Source organism: Cetorhinus maximus, chromosome 31, assembly GCF_964194155.1.
Source record: "Cetorhinus maximus chromosome 31, sCetMax3.hap1.1, whole genome shotgun sequence".
Classification (NCBI taxonomy): Eukaryota; Metazoa; Chordata; class Chondrichthyes; order Lamniformes; family Cetorhinidae; genus Cetorhinus; species Cetorhinus maximus.
Genome location: NC_135909.1, coordinates 14446198 through 14466543, shown reverse-complemented (window position 1 = coordinate 14466543; position 20346 = coordinate 14446198). Strand labels below are relative to the sequence as shown.

Here is a 20346-nt window from a genome sequence, read left to right as displayed (position 1 = left end):
AGCAGAGTGGCGCAGCGGAAGCGTGCTGGGCCCATAACCCAGAGGTCGATGGATCGAAACCATCCTCTGCTATTTAAATACCCACTAAAACAAACTTTTGCTGCTACCCACAAACTTATCTGATTTGTAGGATGGCACCTCGCTTCCTGTAAACGCTTCAGTCTGCAACAAATATCTCAAATTGCTTTTATTCACACAAGGATACTAGCGGCAATTGCTACAAACACACACCAGCCGAGACCAGCTCATTTATCGCAAAGAACTGGCACATTCTGAATGTTCTTCTCTCGTTCACTATCACTCCATTTTTACCTGAATAGGAAACTTCTGAGGTGGAAAATTATAGCGAAATTGATATTTATTACATGCAGTCTGTCCGACCTATATGACAACCTGCAGTCATTCATCATTCTAATTTGGACAACAGTTTAATTCACTGCGACATGTACCATCGAGGACGACAGAATCATCATAGTGAAGACAGAATCATGTCAAAGGTAGTTAATCAATATTTGGGTAGATATCAGCGTTCAAGCTTAATTACTAGTTTAAAACTGGGATAGTGAAGTTTCCTTCCTGGGCCTTGCATCAGATACCTTTTGTGCAGAAAACACCTTTGAGAGCCTCTGATTGTTTCATTTATCCTGTTAGTAGCTGTTTGGAATTTAATGTGTTCAGCTTCCTGCTTATTCTGCCCTTACCGACCTTACTTAAGGTGAAAATTGTAACATTTCTGTGACCTTTCTTTGCCTCTAACATATTGTGGTCACTCATTGCCAGATGCTCATTTACTGTCAGAATATGAATTAATTATCTCTCTTTACTTGTTACAAAATCTAATACAACATATTTCTCTTGTGGTTTCCAAATCAGAGTGGACGGCAGGAGAGGTTAAATGACAAAAGAGTTGATGGTGCAAGGTTAAGGTAAATGGGCAAGTAACAAAACCAAAGATGTGTCTAAAGGAGGTGTGAATGATGGGATGATGAACAGCTGGCAGCCAAATGCAAAAAACAAGAGAAAAATGTGAATTCAGCCAAAATATCCAATGGATAAGATACACATTGTGGATCGAGATTACATTCCCAAATTTTTGTACTCAGTGTTGAGTCTGGAAGGTTTTAAAGTGCTCAATTTAAAGATGAGAAAGGTTCCTCGAGCTTCCTTTGAGATTCATTAGAAAACTGCAGGATGCCGAGGACAGAATGGTCAGTGTGAGGACAAGACGGAAACTTAAAATCACAGCCGATTGGCAACTTAGAGTCGTAGTTGCTCACCGAGCAGATGTTAATCAAATCAATCACTGAAACTGCCTAACATAGATCAGACCACCATTGTGAGCAGTGAATGCGGGGTGCTAAATTGAAGAAAGTACACATAAATCACTGTTTCAGCTGGAATGAGTGTTTTGTTGAGGACAGGTAATATTCCATACCAACCCTGCTAATTTACCTTCCTTTTTTCTCAACTGGTTATCTCTCCTCTCTGTGATTGACAGGGCCCTCAAGCATTTCTGTTCCATTTCGTGAGCTCTGCTCTCATCACTTCCCTCTCTCCCAGAACACCGATAGGCTTCCCTTGTCCTGACCATCCTCCCCACCATCTCCCACATTGAATGGATCATCCCTTGTCATTTCTTTGTAAGGCAGAGAGTTGTTGCGGTCTTAAACCCTCTGCCCGAAATGGTGTTGCAAGTCTAATCAAAATAAACTTTCAAAAGTGAAACGGGTAAATACCGAAGTGAAAATATTTTAAGGCTATTGTAAAGGAGAAGGGGAGTGGAACTGATTTGTTGCTATAGAGCTGGCACAGAAACCATTAACACAAACGTTTCTTCCCGTGTCGCTGATAAAAACGAAATGGCGGTAAAGGCTTCCCAGAATGCTCTGGGGGATATAAAACGGCCGATCTCGAGCAGAATGGACGCACTACGCAGGCGCACCCATTTCCACCGGAAATCCTGTCTACGCCGAGCATGCGCGGTACAGCTCCAGGAAGCTGAGCCTGGGTCGAGCGCTGCTTCAGTAATACCGAGTCTCAGCTGCTCTCTGAGCCCGAATCAAAACCGCTGGGTCCCGCGGACGTCACAATGAAGCCGATGTGCATCATCCCAGCCGCCGCTTCCCGGTTTCTTCTCCCGTTTGCACCGAGTCTTTGATGCGGTAACAGAGAGGGTTGGGGAGGGTGATGCTGTTCATGTGGTTTACATGGATTTCCAAAAGGCATTTGATAAAGTCTCACACAACAGACTTGTCAACAAAGTTACAGCTCATGGAGTAAAAGGGACAGAGCAACATGGATATGGAATTGGCTGAGTGACAGGAAACAGAGGGTAGTGGTGAATGGTTGTTTTTCAGACTGGAGGAAAGTTTATAGCGGAATACCCAGGGGTCGGTGTGAGGACCCTGCTCTTCCTGATATATATTGTTGACCTACTCCTTGGTGTATGGGGCACCATTTCAAAAGTTGCAGATGACATGAAACTTGGAGGTATTGTGAACTGTGAGGAGGATAGTGTTAAACTTCAAAAGAACATGAGCATACTGGTGAAATGGGCCGATAAGTTCGACCTCAGAATGACCCGGGGCCGGCCCTGGGGAGCATGCACACTCTCAATACCGGGGAAGTCAGTGCATTTGATAGAGCCGTTTCTGGGATGCAGGGAATTGTGGGAACTGCAGTCACCATGGGCAGATGTTAGTGTTTTATTGCAGGTTGATTGACAGTGACCTGAAATGTGAACTCCTTTTCTTTCTCCACATTTGCTGTCTGATGTGCTGTGTATTTCCAGCATTTTCTCTCTTTATTTCAGATTGGCACTATCCACATGATGTTGTCAGTGAATTATTGCAGGTGTTGCTCACAAAACCAAGGTCAGAAACTCAAACTGACAAATGAAGAACACTTTTGAATCAGAATGGATGTTGGATATGGAAGCCATTCCTCGCTTACTCTGAAGGTATGTTCTTGTTGGCTGATTTAGAACTGGAGAGTAGAAAGAGGAGAAGGCGGTGGGTTTAACCGCGAGCACTTTTGAGAACAGTAGGGCCCAAGCATTTCTGATAAAAGGTCATTTACTGTTTCTTGGACAGTAACAGAGACTGACAGGAAGTATATTTCACATTCACATGTAACAGTAGAGAGTGACAGATGGTGTTAATTCCACCCACACTCATATATTGTAAGAGAGATTGACGGAGAGTTAATTCATCGAATCATAGAATAATTACAGCACAGACAGAGGCCATTCTACCCATTATGCCTATGCTGACCTTCTGAAGGAGCAAATCACCTCTTGCCACTTCACCGCCTTTTCTACGTAGCCCTGCACATTTTTCCTTTTTGGATAATAATCCAATTCTCTCTTGAATTCCTTGATTTAACCTGCCTCTACTACATTCTCAGGCACTTCTCCTATCCACTCACTGCATGACAAGGTTTTTCCTCATGTTGCTGTTGCTTATTTTACCAGTTACCTTAAATCTGTGCCCATTGTCCCTCCACCTTTCCATCAATGGGATAAAAAGTCTTCCTGTCTGCTCTGCCACACTCGCAGTAACAGAGACAGACATAAAATTAATTTCACATACATTCAGTAATGCAAATTATTAGACTTTTTATTCAGACTCACTTACTGTAACAGACTCTAACAGAGAGTTAATTTCACACTCAGTTCCAGTAACAGACATTGACAGGAAGTCAATTCCACAATCATGCACAGCAACCAAGACTGTCAGAAATTTAACTTCACACTTACTCACAGTACCTGAGACTAGCAGAGAGTGAATACCACACTCACAGCATAATTGATACTGACAGGTACAGAATTAATTCTGCATTCTTGTACAGTAACAGAGGTTGATAGGGAAGGTATGAATTCCACACCCACAGACAATGCCAGAGACTTAATGATGGAGATTTAATTCTTCACTCACGTAAAAGAGACTGAGAGATAACATCTCACTCATATACAGTAACACAGATTGGCAGATGATGAGTGTGGAATTAAGTTTCTCGAAGTAGCGGAGCCTGAAAGGAGTTCTTTCCATGGCCCGATACAGTAACCGAGACTGACAGATACAGAATTAATTCCACGTTCTGATACAGTGACAGAAACTGATGGAATTAATTCTATATTCGCCTACAGTAACAGATTATCATACAGAGTTAATTTCACACTCACGTACAGTAACCGACATGATTGGATAGATAGTTAAATCCGCGCTTGCACACGTGACAGAGATTGAAAGTTAAGCTTAACACAATAGGAAGGATCTGAATGCATTGGAGAGAGTGCAGAAGAGGTTTATGAGAATGATTCCAGGGATGAGACACTTCAGTTATGAGGAATGATTGGAGAAGTTGGGACTGTTTTTCTTGGAGAGGTGAAAGCTAAGAGGAGATTTGATAGAAGTTTTCAAAATCATGAGGTGTGTGGATCGAGTAGATAGAGAGAAACTTCCCGTTCATAAACGGATCGAGAACCAGAGCGCATGGTTTTAAAGTGTTTTGCAAAAGAAGCAAATGCGAAGTGAGAAAAAACTTTTTCACACAACGAGTAGTTAGGTTTTGGAATGCACTGCCTGGAAGTGTGGTGGGGGCAGGTTCAACTAAGTCATTCAAGAGGGCATTGGATGATTATTTGAATAGAAACAATGTGCAGGATTATGGGAAAAAGGCAGGAGATTGGCACTAAGTTAAAATGCTCAGAGAGCCAGTGCAGACACGATGGGCCAAATGGCCTCCTTCTGTAGCGTAACAATTCTGTGAATTCACACTCACAATTACAGAGATTGACTGATTGAGAGTTATTTCCACACACTCAGTAACAGAGGCTGACAGATTGTTTGTTTATTCCTCACTCACATACAGTAACACGGGCAGACTAATATGAGAGTGTGAAACTAACTCTCTTACTTTCACTCAGTCTCTGTTGTTGTAAGTTAATTCCTCACTGAAATGTTAATGGAAATTGACAGGTCCTAAATTCCACTCTCAGATGTCACAACAGAGACTGGGAAAGAGAATTCCACATTCACAGTAACCGAAACTGACCGATAGAGAATTAATTCCACACTAACAGTAACAGAGACTGACATAAGGAGTTAATTCCATATTCTCATATAGCAAGAGGCTGACAAAGAGTGAATTCCACACTAATAGACAGTATCACAGGCTGTTTGAGAGTTAGTTCCACTCTCATAACCGTAAAAGAGACTGACAGAGATTTAAATTACACACTCACATTCAGTGAGCGATGGACAGAGAATCAACTCCACACTCACATGCAGATCAGACTGAATTAATTCCACACTGAAATACAGTAAAAGAGAGTGACAAACAGAGGGTCAATCCCACACTGACAAATTAAAAATATAAGAAAGAGAAGCAGGAGGAGGCCATTCAGCCCATCGGGCCAGCTTCACCATTCAATAAGACCATGGCTGATCTGATTGTGGCCTCAAACCCACTCTCCCACCTGCCCTATAACCCTTGACTCTTCTGCTGATGAAAAATCTGTCTAACTCAGCGTGAATATATACAATGACCCAGCCTCCACTGCTCTCTGAGGTGGAGAATTACAAAGATTAAGGACACTCTGAGAGAAGAAATTCCTTCTCACCTTCGTCTTAAATGGGAGATGTTTATTTTTAAACTGTGCCCCCTGGTTCTATTTTCCCCACAAATGGAAACACTCCTCTCAACATCTACCCTGTTAAACCCCCTCAGAGTCTTATATGTTTCAATGAGATCACCTTTCATTCTTCGAATCTCCTATGCAGATCAGCCCAACCTGCTTAAACATTCCTCATAAGACAACTCCTTCATCTCAGGAGTCACTCTAGCACCTCTGTGAATTGCCCCCTATGCAATTATATCCCCCTTTAAATAAGGAGACTCCAACATAACACAGGACTCTCGGTGTAGTCTCTCCAATGCTGTGTAGCTGGAGCAAGACTTTCCTACTTTTATACCCCCCCCCCACCACCCCACTACTGGTGGAGGAAGGTCTCCTGAACACATTTCAGAAGCCCCTGGATATCACCACTCTACAGCTCTTGTCGCTGTTTAAAAATAAGGGGTTGCCCATTTAAGACAGATGAGAATTTTTTTTCTCTGACAGGGTCTTGAGTCTTTTGGACTCTTGTCCTCAATGGTGCTGGAAGCAGAGTCTTTGAATATTTTTAAGCCAGAGGTTGCTAGGTTCTCGATAGGCAAGGGTGTGGGGGGGAGGTGAAATCTTATCACGGGTAGGTACGAATGTGGAGTTGAGGTTACAATCAGATCAGCCATGATCTCATTGAATAGTGGAGCAGGCTCGTGGGGCCGAGTGGCCTCCTCCTGCTCCTAATTCATATCTTCCTATGTTCTTAGACACCTCTGTGATTTCCCTGCAGATTTGCTCCTCTATCTCTCTCTCACTATTTGGAGGCTGATTTAATATCCCCATGAGTCTGATCGTCCCCAGACTATTTCTCAGCTCGAACAAATGAATTCTGCCCATTTCCGGTCAAGGACATTGTCTCTTCCCAATATTACAGTGATTTCCTTAATCAGTCCCGCTAACCCACTTCCTTTTTTCCCTTCTCTATATTTTCTGCACAGTTTGTATCAATGAATATTAAGTACCAGTCCTCACCATTTTTAAACCACGTTTTCATCATTGTCAAGCAGCTGGAGACACTTCCTGCACATGTGGCCCCCAAGACACATGAGGTGTCCTGAGGCTCCTACATGGGGCAGGAACTGCCAACAACAGGTCTCAGCTGCCCATCCATGATCGAAAACAAACCTCTATTCCCTCTTTTGGAATCTAATTACTACCTTGTTTAAATTATTAATTTTATTAAATGCCTCTTGACCTGCTCTGCACTAATACTCTTATTATAATTACACTTCTTGTTATACTTACCCTGATTGTAATGTTTAATTTTCCAGCTCCTATTTATCATGCTCTGTCTATTTACTTTAACCATGGCTGGTTTGCTCCAACCCCTCCCTCACAGCTCTTTATTCCCCCCCGTCACTCTTCCCTCCTCTCTCTCTCACTGCTGCTCTCGAGCTGCTCTGCCGCTGCTCTTTATCCACCCTCCAGCCTCACTCAGCTCTCGCCCTCACTCTGGGCTCCTCCACAGTCCCATGTTTCTGATGTTTAGGAAATTCTCTGATCTTTGCTCCAAGATGGATGATATCATGTTGACCACCATCGGCCACGGTTTTTTTCACTCACTGAATCTGTCAGTGATGCTTTGAAACTTGCTGCTCCCACGTACACTACTAACCATGTCACCTAACCTAGTGTCATCAGCAAACTTGGATATAGCCTGGAAGTCATTAAAATGTAAACAAGCTCTGGGAATGGGAATAGAACAGCAGCCTGACGTGACAGAGAATCAGTTGTGTATGTATCCCTCCACCCTGAAAAACACACCGCTCGCCACCACATTATCCTTTCTTCCCCTTATTCAATTCTGTAACCATGCTGCCACTGCCCCTGTATTCCCATCTGCTTGAATTTTACCAACAAATCTATGATGTGGGATTTTTGCAAACCCTTTTGCAAGTCTGGACACACTTCATCAACCTCACTCCCCTGGTCAATGTTGTCTGAAACTTCATCAAATAACTTCATTATGTATTTCAGTCATAATTTTCTGTTAACCAATCTGTACTTGTTGTCATTTAGCAACCCATGTTCTAGCAACTGACAATGAATTTTCTCCTGGATTCAATAATCTATTGAATTCTCTAAACCGTTCCCCACCACCAGCATGAGACTAACTGCTCTGTAGTTACTGGGTTTATCCCTCTGGCTTTACTGGGTTTGTCCATCTCTGGTGCTTTACCTGAGTGTGTGATTGGTTATTTAATTATCACTCGCCAGTCCTGTGTCAGTATTACATTAATTCTGTACATCAGTTTCTCGTCTCTCCTGGCCTATGTCAGCATGACATTGAATTTGTTTCACTCTGAAACGTGATCTGTGTGAGTCTGGCAGTCATTTTCCAACTGTTAGTCCTGGCACTCTTTGGTAATATTTCATACATTTTGTATCTGCCAATCTGTGACACTGTCAATATGAGAAACATTCTCAAACTGTCAGTCTCCATTACTGCCTGTGAGCATTGTATTATTTCTGTGTCTGACAGTCTGTTGTTCTTCAGGTGAAATTGTAACCCTGATGTTCAGAGAGATTTGAGTGAACTTGTATATGGATCATGGGAAGATAGCATCCAGAAATCAATGTGGAAGGCAGCTAGCATGTTAGACTTTATGACAAGGGGATTGGAGAACAACAGTAAGGAAGAATTACTACACTTCCATACGGCTTTGCTGAGACCACACATGCAGCATTTGGCACTGTTTTTTGTCTCCTAATCTAAGGAAGGATATATTTACATTGGAGGTCATAAAATAATTGGTCGCTGTGATGAGACGTTTGTCCAATGATGAGAAGCAGCGTAAATTGTTTTCATATTCTCTGGTTATTGGAAGTAGAAGTGATCTCATCCACGCGTGCAGGATTACAATGGAGCTTGACAGGTTAGACACTGAGAGGTTGTCTGTCCTGGTTATGGAATACGGACATACATATGAATTCGGAGCAGGAGTCGGCCACCCGGCCCCTCGAGCCTGCTCCGCCATTCAGTAAGCTCATGGCTGATCTGAATGTAACCTCAACCCCACATTCCTGCCTTCCCCGATAACCATTCACCCCCTTGTTAATCAAGAAACTATCCAGCTCTGTCTTAAAAATATTCAAAGACCCTGCTTTCACTGCCGTTTGAGGAAGACAGTTCCAAAGCTTCTCAACCCTCTGAGAGAAAACATTCTCCTCATATCTGTCTTAAATGAGTGACCCTTTATTTTTAAACTGTGGCCCGTAGTTCTAGATTTTCCCACAAGAGGAAACATCCTCTCCACATCCACCCTGTCAATACCCCTCAGGACCTTAAAGGTTTCAATTGAATCACCTCTTTCTATTCTAAGTTCCAGTGGATAGAAGCCTAACCTGTCCTGCCTTTCCTCATAACAACGCCCCCAACATCCATTCTTTCCTGGTATTAGTCTAGTAAACCCTCTCTGAACTGCTTCTAACATATGTACATTTCTCTTTAAATAAGGAGACCAGTACTGTATACAATACTTCTGAAGAGGTCTCAGCAATGCCGTATACAACTCAGGCACAGCCTCCCTACTTTTGTAATCAATTTCCCTCACAATAAATGATAACATTGTATTAGCTTTCCTAATTACCTGCTCCACCTGCAGACTCACCTTTTGTGATTCATGCACCAGGACACCCAGACCCCTCTGAATCTCAGAGCTCTGCAATCTCTCACCATTTAGATAATAAGCTTATTTTTTATTCTTCCTTGCCAAAAGGAAAGATTTCACATTTGCCGACCTTATACTCCATTTGCCAGATCTTTGCCCACTCACGAAATCTATCGATGTCACTTTGTAGCCTCCTTATGTCCTCTTCACAATTTACTTTTCGACCAACTTTGTCTCATCAGCAAATTTAGCAAACATTCCTCCGGTCCCTTCATCCAGGTCATTTATATAAATTGTAAAAAGCTGGGGTCCCAGCACTGATCCCTGTGACACACCACTCATCATATCCTGCCAACCATAAAAAGACCCATTTATGCCAACTCTCTGCACCCTGTTAGCTAGCCAATCTTCTATCCATGCCAATATGTTACCCCCTTCACCATGAGCTTTTATTTAATGCAATAACCTTTGATGTGGCACTTCATCAAATACCTTCTTGAAATCTAAGTACAGTACATGGACTGGTTCCCCTTCATCCACAGCACATGTGACTCCTTCAAAGAACTCCAATAAATTGGTTAGACATGATTTCCCTTTCACAAAGCCATGTTGACCCTTGAATTTTTCTAAGTGCCCTGCTATAACTTCCTTAATAGCTTCTAAAATGTTCCCTGTGACAGATGTTAGGCTAACTGGCCTATAGTTTTCAGCTTTCTGTTTCCCTCCCTTTTTGAATGAAGGAGTTATGTTTGCTATTTTCAAATCTAATGGAACCTTCCCTGAATCTAAGGAAGTTTGGGAAATTAAAACCAGTGCATCAACAATCTCACTAACCACTCCTTTCTAGACCTTAGGGTGAAGCACATCTGGACCTGGGGATTTGTCAGCCCCCAGCCCCAACTATTTGCTCAATACCACTTCCCTGGTGATTGGAATTTTCCCCACGTTCCTCCCTCCCTTCCAACTCCTGATTTACAGCTATTTCTGGGATGTTACTTGTGTCCTCCACAGTGAAGAATGAAGCAAAATACCTGTTTAATTCATCCAGCATTTCCCTACTTTCCATTATCGATGCCCCTGAATCTAGAACATGTGGGCACCATGTCAGCATAAGGGGTTGATCATTTTGGACTCAAATTTGGAGAAATTCCGCACTCTCAGCATGTGAATATTAATACTTCTCTGTCCTAGTGAAATATGGATGCTTCATCCATAAATATATTTAAGGATGAAGCAGACAGGTTATTCAGTGAATCAATGGATATGGGGTGTAGGCAGGAAAATCTAGTTAGGCAGAAGGTCAGGCCTCTGACCTTATTTTGTTTGCTATGATATTTCCCCTTAGTGAGTGATTTATTTGGTGTATTTCAGTCTTTGGTATGATGTATGAGTGGTTCGGGTTCTGCAAGTCAGTCTCTGGTACTCTATCTGAGTGTGAATATCCTTTTATTTATCTTTTAGTCTCCCACTCTGAACAAGAGTGAGTGATTTTTATTTCATCAGTATCTGGTACTGACTGTCAGCTTGAGATTCATTCAACATCTGCCAGTGTTTTATATTCCATGTCAATGTGGAACTAATTGTGTTTTTCAGTGTGAGTAGTTGCAATTAATTTTGCATCTGTCAGTATCTGGAACTGAACAGTACTATGGGATTCATTCTGTATCTTACAATCTCTGTTAATGAATGTCAGTAAAATTCATTTTGTGTGCATTGTTTTCCGGTACTGGAATTGATGGCGGGATTTAATATTTAACTGTTATTCCCTGGTACCGCATGTGAATTTGTGTCACATCCTGTATCAGTCACTATCTTTGTGTGTGTCTGTATGTGCGTGCAGGGTTCATTCTGTATTTGTCAAAATCTGGTACTGAATGGGAATTTGGAGTAATGTATTTTAATATATGTCTACATCTGGGACAGAGAGTTACTGTGGGATTAATTGTAAATCACTCGGTTACTGGAACTGTGTATGTAAGTGGGATTCGTACTCTATCTATGTGACTCGGGAGCTGTATGTGAGGGTACTTTACTTCCATATCTGTATTTAATAGGTATCTCAAGAGTGGTTGGCAAAACCATTTATTTCACATTGTAGACTGCAGTTCAGGGTTAACCTGATGATTGTGATTGGTTCTAAGATCACAGATAAGCCAAATTGGGTGAGGATTGGGATGAGAGGTTTCCTTCCTGACAGGTATTAAGATGTGAATCATTTACAACACCATGCCTGAGATAACTATTGAGTACAGATCCAGAATTAATCCCAGAGTCATAAGCAACATCAAAGATTGAGAACAATAAAATAAACCCCACATTTACTCACAAAACTGGACATGGTGAACTACTGGACAAACCCTATACGTTACCGGGCACGGACAAACGTTACCAATACACAGACAGCACCAGAGACAGACAAATGCAGAATGAATCCCACATCTCACACAGTATAACTGACCAGTAGATACAGAATGAATTTGAAACAGTCTGAGATGTAGAAATAGAGAATGAATCAGACTTTCACACAGTAGCACAGACTTACAGACACAGAGGAATCATGAGCACACGTTCAGAATCAAAGCCTGATAGAAACAGAATGAATCCCACAGTCATTAATGAAAATGCAAATAGCAGAAGATGGTTTCAATCCATCGAGCTCTGGGTTATGGGCCCAGCACGCTTCTGCTGAGCCACTCTGCCAGATGGGGAGGTGGTGGCACAGTGTTATTGTCACTGGACTAGTATTCCAGAGGGACCCGGCTTCGAATCCCACCATGGCAATGGTGAAGCTTGGAATCAAAAGTCTGTTGATGATCACAAAACCATTGTCTGTGGAGAAAGAAACAGAGTTAACGTTTTGAGTCTGTATGACCCTTCTTCAGAGCTAAAGAGCGGTAGAAATGTGATGAAATTTATACTGTTTAAGGGGGCGGAGCAGGTTAAGCTGGAAAGAAGGTCAGTGATAGGTGGGGGCTAACGAGAGATTGACAAAGATGTCATGGACAATAAGTCTCTGAAGAAGGGTCATACAGACTAGAAATATTAACTCTGTTTCTCTCTCCACAGATGCTGTTAGGCCTGCTGAGTTTTTCCAGCATTTTCTGTTTTTATTTCAGATTTCCAGCATCAGCAGTATTTTGCTTTTATCTTAGTGTTTAATTCACTGCCACTTCTCTTCCAGGAATGCCCACCTTGAAGAAGGACTACTCTTCTGTCCGACAGGATTTCCATTTGTCTCTTTCGTCCTGTTCACCTTCATTGCTTTCCATATCCCTCCTGGTGTTTGACAAGGTGTTTACCAAAACTCGCTTCCACAGCCATGTTTCCTTCCTCAGCGACTGTCTCCGTCTCCGACTTACCCCACATGGATTCCAACTAAAGCTCCATCCCTCATGTTTCGAATCCTCCCAGCATTACAGGTATCTTCAGGACTTCAAACATTCCTCGGGCTGCTGTTCTTGCCACATCCTGAGATCCACACCCAGTGCCATGTGCCGCCATATGAACACACTCGACCTTTCCCTCCAGCAGCATCGACTCATCCTATCTCAAAGCTGTCCTTGTCCCCGCTTTCATTTTATTCTTCATCTCATCCGACGCCTTAATAAGAAACTTTTCCTTTCAGGTGTTAAGGAACGCAAGCTCCAACAACCTATTGATACCAACGCCCATCCAGGACCCTCCATCCCTTCCCATCCCTCTGACCCCCATCCCGCCTTCTAATCCCAGCCCTTGCCGTGTATGCACCGTACCCTCTGACCTTCCCCTCTCTGATGCTGAATGTTCTGTACTCAGCAAAGTACTCAGTTTCATACCCTTACGCCCTCACCTCAATGAATGTTGGGCTCGGCACCTTCTAAAACACCACTTCTGACATGTCTTCCTTCTTCCATAACCGAGCTTTCCCACCCACTGTGATTGACAGGGCCCCTCAACCGTGTCTGACCCAACTCCCCCCGCTTCTGACCTCATACCTTCCCCTCCCCCCCCAGAACTATGATAGGACCCTCCTTGTCCGCACTTCTCACCCCACCAGCCTCCGCATTCATGGGATTATCCTCTGCCATTTCCAGCAACTCCATCATGATGCCTCCACCAAACATATCTTCCCCTCACCACCCCTCCACCCCCGTCAGCATTCCGTAGGGACCGTTCCCTCATGGACACCCTGGTCTTCTGCTCCATCATTCCTAACAACTCATCCCCTTCCCATGGCCACCTTCCCATGTAATTGTAGAAGTTGCAACACCTGCCCCTTTCCCTCCTCACCGTCCAAGGGCCCAAACACTCCTTTCAGGTGTAGCAGGGCTTCACTTGCACCTCCTTCAATTTGGTCTACTGCATTCGCTGCTCCCAATGCGGCCTCCTCTACACTGGAGAGACCAAACGCAGACTGGATGACGGTTTTGTGAAACACCTTCAGTCTGTCTGCAAGCATGATCCAGATGTTCCTGTCGCCTGCCATTCGAACACACCATCCTGCTCTCATGCCCACATATCCGTCCTTGACCTGCAAAGTTCCAGTGAAGCCCAACGCAAACTGGAGGAACAGAACCTCATCTTCCGATTAGGCACCTAACAGCCTTCCGGACTTAACATTGAGTTCAACAACTTCAGGTCAGGAACTCTCTCCTCTATCTTCACCCCTCTTTCAATCCCCATTTTATTTTAAATTATTTTTTATCCACTTATCCTCATTTTTATTCATTGTTTTATTCCCTTTTTATCCCTTTATCCATCCTTTTTCCCCAACCACTGCCCCCTTCCCCAAAAGGGCCATCTGTTACTTGTTCCATGTGGTTCTTTCACAGAGTGTTTACCCTTGTTCTGCTATTAACACATTCTGCTTTCTTAGCTTTACGCCACTATCAGCACCTCCTTTAGCCCTTATCACCACCATTAACGCTCCCTTTGCCTTTTTGTCCAGGCCATTTTTGTCAATTTCTCCTTAGCCGCCACCCATCGCTGACCTTCTATCCAGCTTCACCTGCTCCACCCCTTAAACAGTATCAATGTCATCACATTTGTACCTCTCTTTAGCTCTGAAGAAGGGTCATACAGACTCGAAACATTAACTCTGTTTCTCTCTCCACAGATGCTGACAGACCTGCTGAGTTTTTCCAGCATTTTCTGTTTTTATTTCGGATTTCCAGCATCCGCAGTATTTTCCTTTTAACAAACCCATTGTCGATTGTCGTCAAAATCCACCCATCACTAATGTCCTTTACCTGGTCTGGCCGACATTTGACTCCAGACCCCAGAGCCACAGCCCATTTAAATGCTCTATTAGCAAGGGCAATTAGGGACGGACAACGTTGTGGGCAAAATCAGGACTCAGAGTTACTCAATGTATCTAACACACACACACAGATTACCACAGCCTGACAGTGACAGAATTAAACCCATTCTCACATTCAGCACCAAAGACAAACAGATGCAGAATATGTTGCAAAGAGTCCCAGATGTTGAGAGTGACTCCCACATTCCCATTCAACACCAGAAACTGACAGATCCAGACTGAGTTCCACACTCAGCATCAGCATCCCACACTCACACGCAGTATCAGAAAGTGAGTGAACTTCATCTTCCCAACCAGGATAAGTTGCATTTTTTTATTGTTCGGTACTTTGTGGATATCTACATGGGGCCGTTGTAGTTGGTCACTATCTTTGTCTGTTTCACGGCCCGTTCCCCGGGCAGCAACAGACCTTTTCCTGTCTCGATGTGTCCACAGAAACAGCAGGAGCCAATTTATTGTGGACTGGTGCCCTCTGCTGGCTGCACGCGAGACGTGCAATGAGGTAACTTCTTTGGGGACATTTTAAATGTGTGTGAAACAACATAAACATGGTGAGAATTATTGCAAAACAGTTTATCAATCAGACAGAAGATGCCAAAGATATAGTGTGTTTCGCGGTATTATAAATGCTGACTGTAATTTGAAGAAGTGTGCGATGGTGGTATAGTGGTGAGCATAGCTGCCTTCCAAGCAGTTGACCCGGGTTCGATTCCCGGCCATCGCAGTAGTGATTTATTTTCAGCCTTATCTGTGGTCAGACCGCAATTCCGGGCCCGCGGAGGTAATCTCTGTGGTTTCCAAAATGAGACAAAGAACAACAGAAAGTGTGGCAAGATTTCCAACAAGAAAATAAAGGACTAACGAAATAAAGTAGATCTAACGTTTTCATCACTCACGTTTTTCGATCGTAAAATTCGGGCCCAGGGTGGAAAGACGCCTCACCCCCTCCCTCTCGCATATTTCCGATATGTGGATGATACGTTTGCTATATTTAAATCCGCAGCTGCATGTAACAATTTCCTTACATGTCTTTATGGGCTCCAACCTGCGCTCAAATTCACCTATGAAATGGAGCAGTCAAAATAACTCCCCTTCCATCACACACTAGTTGAGAAATCTTCCAGACAATTCTCTAGCAGGTTTACCGCAAGCCGACCTTCACTGGTCAATATACGCGTTGGGATTCTTACAGTCCCACGCTCTGTAAGATTGGTCTTATCGGCAACTTTGTGAATCGGGCCGGAGTCATTTGCTCACCGTGCAAGCTTGATGCTGAAATCGGGCTCATCAAAGGCATCCTGCAGGGTAATGGCTCCCCTGATCAGATCATTTCGCGCTGTGTATCACACAAGCTCATGACCGGGCCTGAGGCCGTCACTTTCCACCCTGAAGTATATTCTCTATCAGTATAAATTGTTGTCTTCCCCTTATATTGGTTTTCTTGGGAGTGTCCTGTTGAGTGCAGAAGGAAAAGCTTTGATATGTCTCTTTTTTTCAGCCATTCTCAAATACATTGGCGCTAATGTTCAATTTGAAAACCCGTTTCAGCTCTGCCAGTTTGGCGCAGTCAATCTCTGGCCCATTTTCTCATTGACCTTTGAAAGTTGGTGAAATAGGCTGCTCTCTGATTGGCTACGAAAGCCACCCAATGAGATTCCGAACACTGACCATTCAGAAGTGGCCGACTGCATTCCCCTGAAGATAGGGAAAGGGTGAGTGCGAGAGGAATTCTTCATTCGTGGTGTCAGTGTGTGTAAGATTGTAGAAAGACCGGCGGTAGAGCCCAGGACAAAGCCAAAGCCAAGTCTCGCTCCTCCCGGGCTGGACTGCAGCTCCCCGCGGGCCGTGTTCACAGGCTCCTGAGAAAGAGCAGCTATGCTGAGCGTGTGGATGCTGGAGCGCTCCGCTCTTCCGATTGTAACATTCCCGGCCGCTTTCAGGGGACAGGATCAGAAATCAGCCGTTTCTCTCTGTCCCGATGAAGCCTGTGTGAAGGAGTCGGTTGGTAACCTATGTTATTGCGTTTCCAGTGAGCTGAGATTGGCTCTGTTTTAAATCGCTGCTTTGTTACCGCCGGTTACAGATAAGAGATTTAATCTGTTCCTAAAATAGCGCCAGGATTCTGTGACGCAAAATGCAATATTAGAGCTCCTAAAGTGTGAGATTAAAATTGCCTGGAAATTAAGCCGTTCGGCTATTATCTATTTTTCCCTCTATTGGAGGGCTTTTCGAGTTTGAAAATATAAGCCAATCGGCACTTCCAATTCCTGCTTCCTGGCTCTCCGATTGGTTGAAGATTTAGATTGAGAATGGACTGACCATTCAGAGCTTGAACCTGACTAAAGCCCCTCAAACCATTCACAATGATTATTTATAGAGGTCAAACTGATGGAATCTGTATCTTGCACCCCACCTGTACTTGAGTCCTAAAATATACTTTTTTTCCAACAGGCAAATAATTGAAGGAACCAGAATAAATGTGGTGTTTCCTCCAGCCAAGCTAGAATGAAGATTCCGGCCAGCTCCTCCCACACAGTCCGTACATTATCACTGATAGAGCGCAGAGACACAGACAGGTCATCAATTTCACAGTCTCAAACAGTAGAAATAGTTCCAGAGTCACACTTTCCATCCATCAATCAAACAGGGCAGGAGAGATAGACGTTTTTCCAATGTTACCTCGACTCAGCACCACAGACGGATGGTCCAAATTCTCACCCACGATCCAATTTTTAGCAGGTCAATCCCACAAGATTACAGCCTCAGCTACAAACTAAATGTCAAATAAAACTGATGCATGTTTCCACTTTCAAGTTTACAGGCTTAACCTTGATAATGTACACTGAGATTCATATTATGCAGCAGTCCAATATTTGCACACATTATTAGTTTATAAATTGTAGTATTAATTCCCACATTGTGTCCTGACACATACATTAGATGCAAATCCAAATCTCAATTACATTATCAGTTTGAGATATTCTGAAAGCAAGTATACCCTGAGATACAAACTCAGACTCTAGTTAAAACTCACCCTGATTACGAAACTGAGATACAATATTAATTTGATGAGTATTGATTGAGCTATAAACTACATGCTAATTCTCAATCCTCACACAGTGTCAAATTAAAGATACTTTACCAATTCAGGACTGAGCTCCATTTTGCATTTGTGTGGAAATTCTGACTCAGAATCAGACTGAATGCCACATATCAAATTGTTTCGTACAAGCTGGAGTTACACTTGCGGACCAATACAGGATCAGATCGAAGGATACATTATCTTTCACAATTGTGTTCACAGTGACAGAGATTTAATACCCACCCAAAGCTGACACACGTTGTTTGCTTTAAACCTACCATATCAGTGGCCTGTTGTTCTGCTGGAAATGTATGTGGAATGAACCCAAACTTATAATTAGTCCCAGAGACTGAAGGTTATATAATGAATCCCACACTCACACAGAAGCAGAGAATAATTCTCAGGCACATTTTCAGTGCCAGATGCTGAAAGATACAGGCTGTTCACTGCACTCACTCACAATAGCTGAATCTGAGTGATACTAAAGAAATATGACACACCAATTGTACCACTGAGAGATTTAGAAAGACTCCAAGCATCACATAGAGTAACAGATGCTGACGGATACAAATGGAAGTCCACACACTAATACACACACAATAAACTCCACTTTCACATACAATACCGATGATTGAAAAACACCAATTAAATCTCACAATTTTTTATAATACCAAAGTTTGCCAGACGTAAAATTAATCCCACTGACAGATACAGAATGAATCTCATGCTCACAAACAGAACCAAGTGATGAAAGAAACGTATGATTCCCACACTTACTTTACAATCACAGATACAGAGTGCCATTGACAGATCTGCATTGAATGCTACGCTCACACACGTTACGAGAGTCTGACATGGATGTAACGGATACAGAGTGGATACTACACTCAAAATCCTGACTTGGAAATATATCGCTGTTCCTTCACTGACGCTGGGTCAAAATCCTGGAACTCACTTCCGAATAGTACTGAGGATGTACCTGCACCACATGCACTGCAGTGGTTCAAGAAGGTATCTCACCACCACCTTCTCAAGGGCAATTAAGGATGGACAATAGCTGCTGGCCTAGCCAGAGAAGCCAACATCCCACGAATGAATAAAAAAAGGGCACCAAAGACTTCAGATTCAGAATGATTCCCATGTTCACATACAGAAGTACTGACTGATAGAGTTAAACACACACACACACAGACCAGTAAGAGATTCAGAATGAGTCCCAAACTCATTTGCATTACCAGAGAGTGACTGAGAACAAAACACTTGCACACCTACAGTTCTACTGGCTGGCTCAAAAAGTGTCCAGACACTCATACAATACCAGAAAATGCAATATGCAGTCTGAATATGACACAGGTATATTGTACCAGAGAATGAGAGACACAGAATGACTCCAAAACTCACTTTCAGCACCAGAAGCTGACTGATAGAGCAAAATCCTTCCACACATACAGTTCCACTGACAGTTTCACAATGTAACCCACCTCTCTCAATATCAGAAAATACTGATACAGATAGGAATGGAATATAACACAAATATACTGTCCAAGAGAGTGACTGTCAGAATAAATCCAAACACATTGGCAGTTCCACTGACAATGTCTCCACACTCACATTTAGTAACCAAGACTGACAGCTTCAGAATGTCTCTCAGTTTCACACAGTACCAGTGAGTGACATAGATATTGAATCCCACGTTCACAAAATTGGCCAGAAAAGGGCAGTGAAGAATGTATCTCACTCTCAAATACAAAACAACAATCTGACGGTTTCAGCACAACATTATAACTTCTGTTTGGTATAACAAAATATTATGAAATGTCACCTCCTCCGTTAGTAATTCCAAATACCTCCCTTCGCCGTCCAATAAAATGTGAACGGTTCTTGTCTGCTCTGTCGCTCTCTGAGTGTGCTGACATCTACTGGCCAGAGCTGAGAAGTGCAACAGAGCGGAACTTTTTTAAAAATTCAATGGATATGGGATTCGCTGGCTCGGCCATCATATTTATACAACCGGGAACACGTTTGTACTGCAGTGAAGCATTTGACACAACAACAAAGAACATTTCTCAACACCAGAGAGCACAATTCCACAGCAGGAAATATATTCTAAACCTGGGAAGCACTTTAACACCATAATGGAACAGTAGATATTAAAGGCCAAGCAGCAGAGTGGCGCAGCGGAAGCGTGCTGGGCCCATAACCCAGAGGTCGATAGATCGAAACCATCCTCTGCTATTTACATTCTCATTAATGCCAAAAGGGAGTATTTTCTGTTGCCCACAATCATGGCTGTTATTTGCATCAGTTTCTTGCTTCAGTGCAAAAATTCAATCTTCAACAAATCTCTGACATGGTGTTTATTCACAGATGGATACAAGCTGTAAATGCTGCAAACACATCCCAGCCAATGCTTTCCCCTTTCCCTCAGCCCATTTCTCCCAAAGAACTGGCACAGACGCAATGTCCTGAGTGGCCACATCCTCTTCACTATCACTGTATGATTATCTGAATAGAAAAAAACCATCCTCTTGGATGGAAACAATGTCGTGAAGATCATAATTTTTAAAGTTTATTCACGGGATGTCGGTTTCGCTGGCTGGGCCGGAATTTTTTGCCCATCCCGAGTTGCCCTTGAGAAGTTGGTGGTCGGCTGATTTCTTGAACCGCTGCATTCCGTGCGGTGTCG

At 43.1% G+C, this 20346-nt stretch overlaps 2 non-coding genes across 2 annotated transcripts; both read left to right on the top strand.

Moving 5' to 3' along the window:
• On the top strand, nucleotides 1-72 carry trnam-cau (transfer RNA methionine (anticodon CAU)). The gene has a single exon. It is a non-coding gene; the product is annotated as a tRNA-Met (tRNA).
• A 15158-nt stretch (nucleotides 73-15230) lies between these two features.
• trnag-ucc (transfer RNA glycine (anticodon UCC)) lies at nucleotides 15231-15302 on the top strand. The gene has a single exon. It is a non-coding gene; the product is annotated as a tRNA-Gly (tRNA).
• Nucleotides 15303-20346: the final 5044 nt, after the last annotated feature.